The sequence below is a fragment of the Malaclemys terrapin genome, chromosome 11 (assembly GCF_027887155.1).
Source record: "Malaclemys terrapin pileata isolate rMalTer1 chromosome 11, rMalTer1.hap1, whole genome shotgun sequence".
Lineage (NCBI taxonomy): Eukaryota > Metazoa > Chordata > Testudines > Emydidae > Malaclemys > Malaclemys terrapin.
In genome coordinates, this window is record NC_071515.1 from 78,760,341 (window position 1) to 78,769,584 (window position 9,244).

Consider the following 9,244-nt stretch of genomic DNA (forward strand, 5'->3'; position numbering starts at 1 on the left):
TGGGATCACTGGCGTTCCAAATCCTGCCAGCCCACGTGCCACCTGTCTGTGCCCTGCGAGCCCCCAGCCGACTGTGCGTGACACAGGTGGAGAACCGGGGCTGACTCTAATGCCAGTTTCATGATTCTTTGTTTCGGATCTGAATATTTTCCAATAACAAACGTGAGGGGGAAGCCCCGAGGTTGTGTGGAATGGAAGCAACTTTGGGACTGAAAAGAGTGACAGCCCCTGTAATGACATTTGGGAAGTGCGCACCCACTCCCATGGAGTGTGAGAGTCTAAAGGGGACCGCACCTGCAAAATAAATCACATACATTATATACAATACACGGTCACAGAGTAACATGTTATAATTTATGCAGGCATAACACAGCAGCAGGGCTTAACATTCAGACAGATCCGCCCCCCAGAGGATTCAGGGGGCCTGGGGCAAAGCAATTTCAGGGGCCCCTTCCATAAAAAAAAGTTGCAATACTATAGTAACATGTATTTGGAAATTTAAAAAATAACCAGTGAAATACATTCAAAAATTAATTTGTAATAATTTGAAAGTACACTAAATACATTATTTAAAAACATTAAATGCTGTAATGGTATGATACATTTGCAATTACATAATGGGCTGTCACTGGGTGATGGTGATGGTTGGTACCAATGGGCTGTCGCTGCCTGGGGGGGGGGGTGCTGCTGTTGCCCAGGGCTGGGTGGGGAGCTGGGCTCTGGATTCGGGGGTGCCCAGCTCACAGGGGCTGGGCTCAGGGATGTGGGGAGATGGGGTTGGGGGATGCCCGGCTCAGAGGGGCTGGGCTTGGAGCTGGGGGTCAGGGCTGTATGGGGGATGGGGTCGGGGGGGTGCCCAGCCCCGGCCCCTTACCATGCTGCTTACCCCCTCTCCCAGGAGCCTCCAACATACTCATAGGGGCCCCTGTGGGGCCTGGGGCAAATTGCCCCACTTGCCCCCCCCCCCCCCAGGCGGCCCTGAACTCAGATACTGGGCATGACAGAGGCTGGAGCAGGGAGAGGGGGGCACTGGGGCACCTCAGCTCTGCAGGCTGCCGTCCTCTCCAGCCGCCCACGCACAAAGGGAGCAGGTTCCCCTGGGCTGCCGGCGGCGCGCAGACCCAGGGGAACCCCTGGGCTGCCGGCGGTGGCTCAGACTCCTCTCCCTCACAGCACAGCGGCCGCTGGAAGGCTTTAAAAAAAAATTGGGGTGCCGCTTTCTGGCGCCCCCAAATCTTGGCACCCGAGGCAACCTCCTAGTTGGCCTAAATGGTAGCATTAGCCCTGACTGGAAGATGGCTAAGGTAACGCCAATATTTTAAAAGTGCGCTATAGGTGATCCCGGCAATTACAGACCGGTAAGTCTAACATCAGTACCGGGCAAATTAGTTGAAACAATAGTAAGAATAAAATTGTCAGACACATAGCAGAACATAACTTGTTGGACAAAAGTCAGCATGGTTTCTGTAAAGGGAAATCATGTCTTACTAATCTATTAGAGTTCTTTGAAGGGGTCAACAAACATGTGGACAAGGGGGATCCAGTGGACATAGTGTACTTAAATTTCCAGAAAGCCTTTGACAAGGTCCCACACCGAAGGGTCTTACGTAAATTAAGTTGTCATGGGATAAGAGGGAAGGTCCTTTCATGGATTGAGAACTGGTTAAAAGACAGGGAACAAAGGATAGGAATAAATGGTAAATTTTCGGAATGGAGAGGGGTAACTAGTGGTGTTCCCCAAGGGTCAGTCCTAGGACCAATCCTATTCAACTTATTCATAAATGATCTGGAGAAAGGGGTAAACAGTGAGGTGGCAAAGTTTGCAGATGATACTAAACTGCTCAAGATAGTTAAGACCAAAGCAGACTGTGAAGAACTTCAAAAAGATCTCACAAAATTAAGTGATTGGGCAACAAAATGGCAAATTAAATTTAATGTGGATAAATGTAAAGTAATGCACATTGGAAAAAATAACCCCAACTATACATACAATATGATGGGGGCTAATTTAGCTACAACAAGTCAGGAAAAAGATCTTGGAGTCGTCGTGGATAGTTCTCTGAAGACATCTACACAGTGTGCAGCGGCAGTCAAAAAAGCAAAGTGGATGTTAGGAATCATTCAAAAAGGGATAGAGAATAAGTTGGAGAATATCTTATTGTCCTTGTATAAATCCATGGTACGCCCACATCTTGAATACTGTGTACAGATGTGGTCTCCTCATCTCAAAAAAGCTATACTGGCATTAGAAAAAGTTCAGAAAAGGGCAACTAAAATGATTAGGGGTTTGGAACGGGTCCCATATGAGGAGAGATTAAAGAGGCTAGGACTTTTCAGCTTGGAAAAGAGGAGACTAAGGGGGGATATGATAGAGGTCTACAAAATCATGAGTGATGTGGAGAAAGTGAATAAGGAAAAGTTATTTACTTGTTCTCATAATATAAGAACTAGGGGCCACCAAATGAAATTAATGGGCAGCAGGTTTAAAACAAATAAAAGGAAGTTCTTCACACAGTGCACAGTCAACCTGTGTAACTCCTTGCCTGAAGAGTTTGTGAAGGCTAGGACTATAACAGTGTTTAAAAGAGAACTAGATACATTCATGGAGGTTAAGTCCATTAATGGCTATTAGCCAGGATGGGTAAGGAATGGTGTCCCTAGCCTCTGTCTGTCAGAGGGTGGAGATGGACGGCAGGAGAGAGATCACTTGATCATTACCTGTTAGGTTCACTCCCTCTGGGGCACCTGGCATTGGCCACTGTCGGTAGACAGGACACTGGGCTGGATGGACCTTTGGTCTGACCCAGTCTGGCCATTCTTAACTCCAAGGAGCTTCACTGCATCTGCCCTCTCGTCCCTCTCTCGTCCTACGTTCCAAGTTCTTTATTTGCTTTTGCTTGCCGCACTAGTAGAAACTGCTTCTGTTCAGAGGATCCATCCAAAATGGAGAACGACAGGCTCTTTATAAAATGGACCTCACCCAAGAGCAGGCTTTGCTAATGGGGTCAGGGCACAGAGCTAGGGTCCTCTCTATATAGCTCTAAATGGAAGAAGTTCTGCTCTTTGTCAACTCTCGAGAGGCTATATGGGACCAAGCGGCTCCTTTTACCCTCAAAGCCTTTTTTTCCCCTTTCATTTCCTGTAAACACAGGTGCACATTTTCAATGCTGGCCTCCATTTGCAGGTGCCAATAGCAGAGTTTGGGGCCCAGAAATGGAGACCTGGCTAAGTCCAAGCTGACTACTTGGCACATGCCCTATTCTGTTGCCCTGAGTTACTGTCATTCACTTTCATTTGTACCCGTAGCCATTTCGTAACACACACAAAAATCACCCAAACCCTGTTTCAATGGAATAAATGGGCCCACAGAGTTAAAGGCATTCACTGCCCAGCATTAAACAAGGTTTGGGGTTTGGCATGCAGAGGCCTCAGCCTGCTTAGTACCATGGCTAATACACCATTAAACGTCCTTTTAACCTTTCTTTACAGATACAGGAAAAGAAGGAAAAAGAGTTACAGCCTTTGAAATGGGTGTGACACCCTGACACCCCGATATTTACCACCGTCATGTAATTAGGATATGCCTTATTTAGAGTGAGGTGTCATTCTAAAAGTCTTGATATGCTAGAGAGTACGATTTCGCTGGATTGTATGTGCTATCGTTGTATGATGTTGGGCTGTGTGTATGTTACTGAAACATGTTGTGAGGTTGAAAACAGCCACAAGCCGCCTTTCCGGTACGACAGTAAAAAGGCCAAACAGTGTAATGGCTTATTGAGGAAATGCACAAGCACAGGGATTACTCCAGGAAACTGTGTACAATAAAAACCTCTCAGAGACAGTACGACACAATGGGAACTGTTTCACCCAGGTCACAGCAAAAGAGCTTTCCAGCAAGGGGGAGAAGATATAAAAGGGGGAAATGACATTATGGGGGTCCTCACTGTCCCCACAACAACACACTTGGAAACATCTGAGGAACAAGGACTGAACTGGGGGAAGTGATGGTCCGAGGCTAGAAAGATCTTTAGCCTGTGTATGAAAACCTGGGAAAGCCAAGGCAACTTGTGCCTTAAGAATCTGCCAGCCTGTTCATCACTCAGGGTGAGATACTTTGCTCATTTATATCCTACCTATCTAGTGTGCTAAGCTCAGTTTGCAGTTTTTGTTTATTTACTAAGGTAATCTGCTTTGCGATGTTTCTATCACTTATAACCACTTAAAATCTATCTTTTGTAGTTAATAAACTTGGTTTGTTTTGTCTCTAAAGCCAGTGTGGAACTCATACTTGGGGCACAAAACTGTCACATCTCTCTCTCCACATTGAGGGAGGGGGCGAATTTCAATGAGCTTACACTGTGCAGTTCTCTGTGCAGCGCAAGACAATACAATTTTGGGTTTACACTCCATATGGGGTGTGCACTTGCATACTGGGCAATTCCTTAGCTGAGCTCTTCCATGCAGAGCTGATCTCAGCATCTGTGTGAATACAGCTGCAGCCAGGTGTGTCTCTACCTGTGTGTGTGTGTGAAGGGGGCTTGAAAGCCAGTCACAGCAGCACAGAGTAAGGGGAACCCAGGCTGGTGGGACAAGGGGCTCAGTGTGACCCCAGTTCCAAGTGTCACCCCGGGGGGAACCCATCACAATGGGAAATTACATAACCTGAAAAAGAGTCCTGTGTAAGCCTCAAAGCCTGTCTTTCTCACCGACAGAAGTTGCTCCAATGAAAGATATGACCTCACCCAGCTTGTCTCTCAAGAATGACATAAGGCTTTCATTGTAACAACATCCCTTGTTCCCTTTAGCTGCAGAGAGTTTTTAGAGGAACCCCCCCGCCCCCATTGTCTGACAATGTCTCAGATCGGCATGTTCTTCTGTACCAGATCTGGCCTGGCTACAGAGCTTCCTTATACAGAAAACAAATCATGCCAAACCAGCTTGATTTCCTTCTTTGTCAGGGTAACTGGTTTGGTGGATGGGGCAATGCGGTGGACATAATATACCTGGAATTCAGCCAGGCTTTTGACACAGTCCCACGACATTCTGAGAAATACGCTGGAGAAATGCGGGCTGGGTGGAACTACCATTAAGTGGACACATCATTGTTTAAACAACTGCAAACAAAGAGTCATTATTAATGGACTGATGTCAGGTTGGAGGGAGGGCTCAAGTGGGGTTCCACAGGGATCTGTTCTGGATCTGGTGTTGTTTAACATCTTTATCAATGCCCTGGATGTAGGAATAGAGAGCAGACTGATCTGCTTTGCACAGGACACAAAGCTGGGGGGGGGGGGGGCTGCCAACACTTTGGAAGCCAGAGCTAGAATTCAGAGGGATCTGGAGAACTGGGCTATAGAAAACAACATGAAATTCCCCAAAGCCAAGCGGAAGGTGCTGCACTTTGGAAGAAAAGCCAAATGCACAAACGCAGACTGGGGGAGACCTGGCTGGGAGCAGTGCAGCTGAGAAGGAGCTGGGAGTCGTGGTGGGTCACACTCCCAACCGCAACATGGGTCGGCAATGCGATGCTGGTGCAAAAAAAGCCAATGCAATGTTTGGTTGCTCTAACGGAGGCAGAGCCTGCAAGTCACGGGAGGGGATAGACCTACTCCTCGGCACTGTTTGGCCGCAGCTGGAGAACTGGGTCCAGTGTTGGTCACCGATGTACAGGAAGGATGCAGAGAACCTGGAAAGGATCCAGAAGCGAGCGACAAAGATGATCACAGGGATGGAACGCAGCCGTGCCAGCAAAGGCCGAAGGAACTGGGTATGTTCAGTTTGGAAAAGAGGAGATTGGGGGGGACGGGATAGGGGGTTTCAGATACCTGAAAGGCTGCCATAAATAAGATGGAGAAAGTTGTTCTCTCTTGCCACAGGGGGCAGGACAAGAGGCGATGGGTTCAAACGACAGCAGGGCAGAGTTAGGTAATCTCAGGAGAAACTCCCTCACTGGAAGAGCAGTCAGACAATGGCACAGATGCCTCGGGAGGTTGTGGAAGCCCCTTCACTGGAGGTTTTCGAGAGGAGGCTGGAGCCGTCTGTCTGGGATGGGTTAGACCCAACAAGTCCTGCATTGGCAGGGGTTAGACTAAACGACCCGTGTGGTCCCCTCTAGCCCTGTGGTTCAACACACCCCAGCTGTATTCAAGGTCAGCTCCTTAACTGCTCTGCCAGGCATGGCTCAGGTCAGCTTCAATAAGGTGTTTACACACAACTCCGCCCCGTGGCTGAGCCGTGTAACCCAGTTTTGCAAGCGAGGATGGTGGTAACTGTCATTTGGGTGAGGTGGGTTGGGGTGAGGTGGGGTTGGAGAGAGAAGTTACCTGAGCTGTGACTGTTGCTGGTGAAGTCTGACCCCGTTTCCTAGAACACAAAACAGGACAAACACACACAAGAGGGAAGAGACAAGAACACCAAAGGGAGAAGATGCAGCTTTGTTCTGTCTCTGGCGTTGACGTTCACTTCCAACCTTCCTGCTGGAAAAACACAGGCGCAGCCCACAGGCTGACCAGACACCCCGAGACCTGGCAAACTCATACCAGGATCAGGCTGTTTAAGGCATTGCTTTTAGTAGCCTCTTTCGGGTCACAGGCTACCGGCAATCTTGCCAAATATGCAGCTTCGGACAGCTAAGCCAGACTCTTATTGGACAGACGGCAGAAGGAGAGGGATGGAAAAGAGAAGAAATAAGGAGGGGAAGGAAAAGGACCCATGGGAGGGAGGTCTCACATCCCACGTGGTGTTTGGGATTCACCTGGAGCTGGGAGAGGTGGAGGTGTCATCTGGGTCCTGCTCTCTGGCATGGTCTGCTCAGGATCTCTCAGGATCAGGATGACGGGGCCCCAGGAGATGGTGGGGGAGGCAGCCATCATGGTGAAACTCACTCCAGCAGCCAATTTTTCTCCCCACAGTCTCTTTGTATAAGGACCCCAAAGGGGGGGGCGATGGCGGAACAGCCCCTCCCTGCATTATTTTGTCCACCAATTAGGCCTAGTATCTGACACACCCCTTTTGGTTCACTGCTTTTCAGTCTCACGCTGGTCTTGTTTACCAGCCTTGAATCATATCAGACAGCCTCATTGTTTGGGCTAATTCAGTCCTTTGCACCTTTCCCAGTCCACATGTGTTGCAATAGGACGGTTCTTGGGACACACCAGGAACTTTCACCCTCTCTTACAGCTGCGCTCACACTTCGGGTAAATGTGTAGGCCCAGTTATCACAACAGAGCTGGGTGTTGCCCCCGAAATCTGGACCCAGACCAGCTCTGCCCCAGCCAGCTCTCCCTGCCCAAAGGCCGCGTCGCGCTGGTGCTCTCTGCTGAACTGCGCCTCGTTATTGTGCAAGTCGGAAGGCGAAGGGCTGACCTCTCTGTGGCTTGGCGGAGTCCAGCGAACTAGCAGGGATAGTGCAAAGGGGGTTGGGAACCAGCCTTCCATAGCCGCTCACGCTCATGCTAACGCCTGTCCGTTGGGTAGCTCTGCAAACGGCTGCCAGGCCTGGAACGCCCCGCTTACACCCATAGGCCCCAAGGCCAGAAGGAACCACTGGGATCACCTAATCTGGTTCCTGTACAGCCCAGGCCAGAGACCTGCCCCAAGAGCATTCCTAGAGCAGAGCTTTTAGAAAAACATCATGATTTAAACATTGCCAATTGCCTCTGTGACAGGCAGGGGCTGTTCTCCCCTTGGGAGGCACCGGAACAACTCCAGCGCTGCACACAGCGGGAAGCTGCCCCAGCTCCTGGCCCAGCTGAGTTGGGGTCATCCTGCTGGGGCACTCCCGCTTGCCCTCGGCTGGGGTAAGATATTACGGACTAGGGAGTGCGGAGAGGCCCCCTGCAGTGTCATGTTACAGTCCCCTCTCCTGGCAACAGGGGGAGTGGGGAAAAGCAGAGGGACTCGAAATCCTGAACATAAGAACGGCCGTACCGGGTCAGACCAAAGGTCCATCTAGCCCAGTATCCTGTCTTCCGACAGTGGCCAGTGCCAGGTGCCCCAGAGGGAGTGAACCTAACAGGGGATCATCAAGTGATCTCTCTCCTGCCGTCCATCTCCACCCTCTGACAGACAGAGTCTAGGGACACCATTCCTTACCCACCCTGGCTAATAGCCATTAATGGACTTAACCACCATGAATTTATCCAGTTCTCTTTTAAACTCTGTTATAGTCCTAGCCTTCACAACCTCCTCAGGTAAGGAGTTCCACAAGTTGACTGAGCACTGAGTGAAGAAGAACTTCCTTTTATTTGTTTTAAACCTGCTGCCCATTAATTTCATTTGGTGGCCCCTAGTTCTTATATCATGAGAACAAGTAAATAACTTTTCTTTATTCTCTTTCTCCACATCACTCATGATTTTATAGACCTCTATCATATCCCCCCTTAGTCTCCTCTTTTCCAAGCTGAAGAGTCCTAGCCTCTTTAATCTCTCCTCCTATGGGACCCATTCCAAACCCCTAATCATTTTAAAAAAAAGAAGAACAGGAGTACTTGTGGCACCTTAGAGACTAACAAATTTATTAGAGCATAAGCTTTCGTGGACTACAGCCCACTTCTTCGGATGCATCCGAAGAAGTGGGCTGTAGTCCACGAAAGCTTATGCTCTAATAAATTTGTTAGTCTCTAAGGTGCCACAAGTACTCCTGTTCTTCTTTTTGCGGATACAGACTAACACGGCTGTTACTCTGAAACTAATCATTTTAGTTGCTCTTTTCTGAACCTTTTCTGGGGACAAATGGCCTCCAAGGGGCTGGAGTACATGGCGCAGAGGGGCCCTGCTCGGGGCACCTGTCGAGACTTCTGCCAGCTGGTGGAGGCGTCTGAGGCTAGCCCTTTGGATGTGTCCACAGGAGAGGGCCACACGACTCCTGGCTGCAGCTCCCTCCAGGCATGCCAGGGCAGAGAGGCGGTTTTGATTAAGCCAAGGGGTTAGCAGACATCCCAGCTCGGGCTTGCAACTGCCCTGCCCCCACCCCCTAATGAGTCACAGCCGCCTGCAGCAATGGCCAGGAGCAAGTACAAATGGGAATTATGCCCCGCCCAGCATGGTGAAAGCCGGGGTCCCAGACACTCCCCGGGAGGCTGTGACGGCACCAGCAGCACTGCGGCTACTTAGCGTCAGTGCACAAACTGGCTGAGGTTCTGGCCCACCAGGAAGCTTAGGAGGCCAGCGGAGACCTGCCAGGCCTGCTCTGCGGGAGCACCTGTCTCTGGACAGCCTCAGACAGTGCGACCCAAAGGGGGAA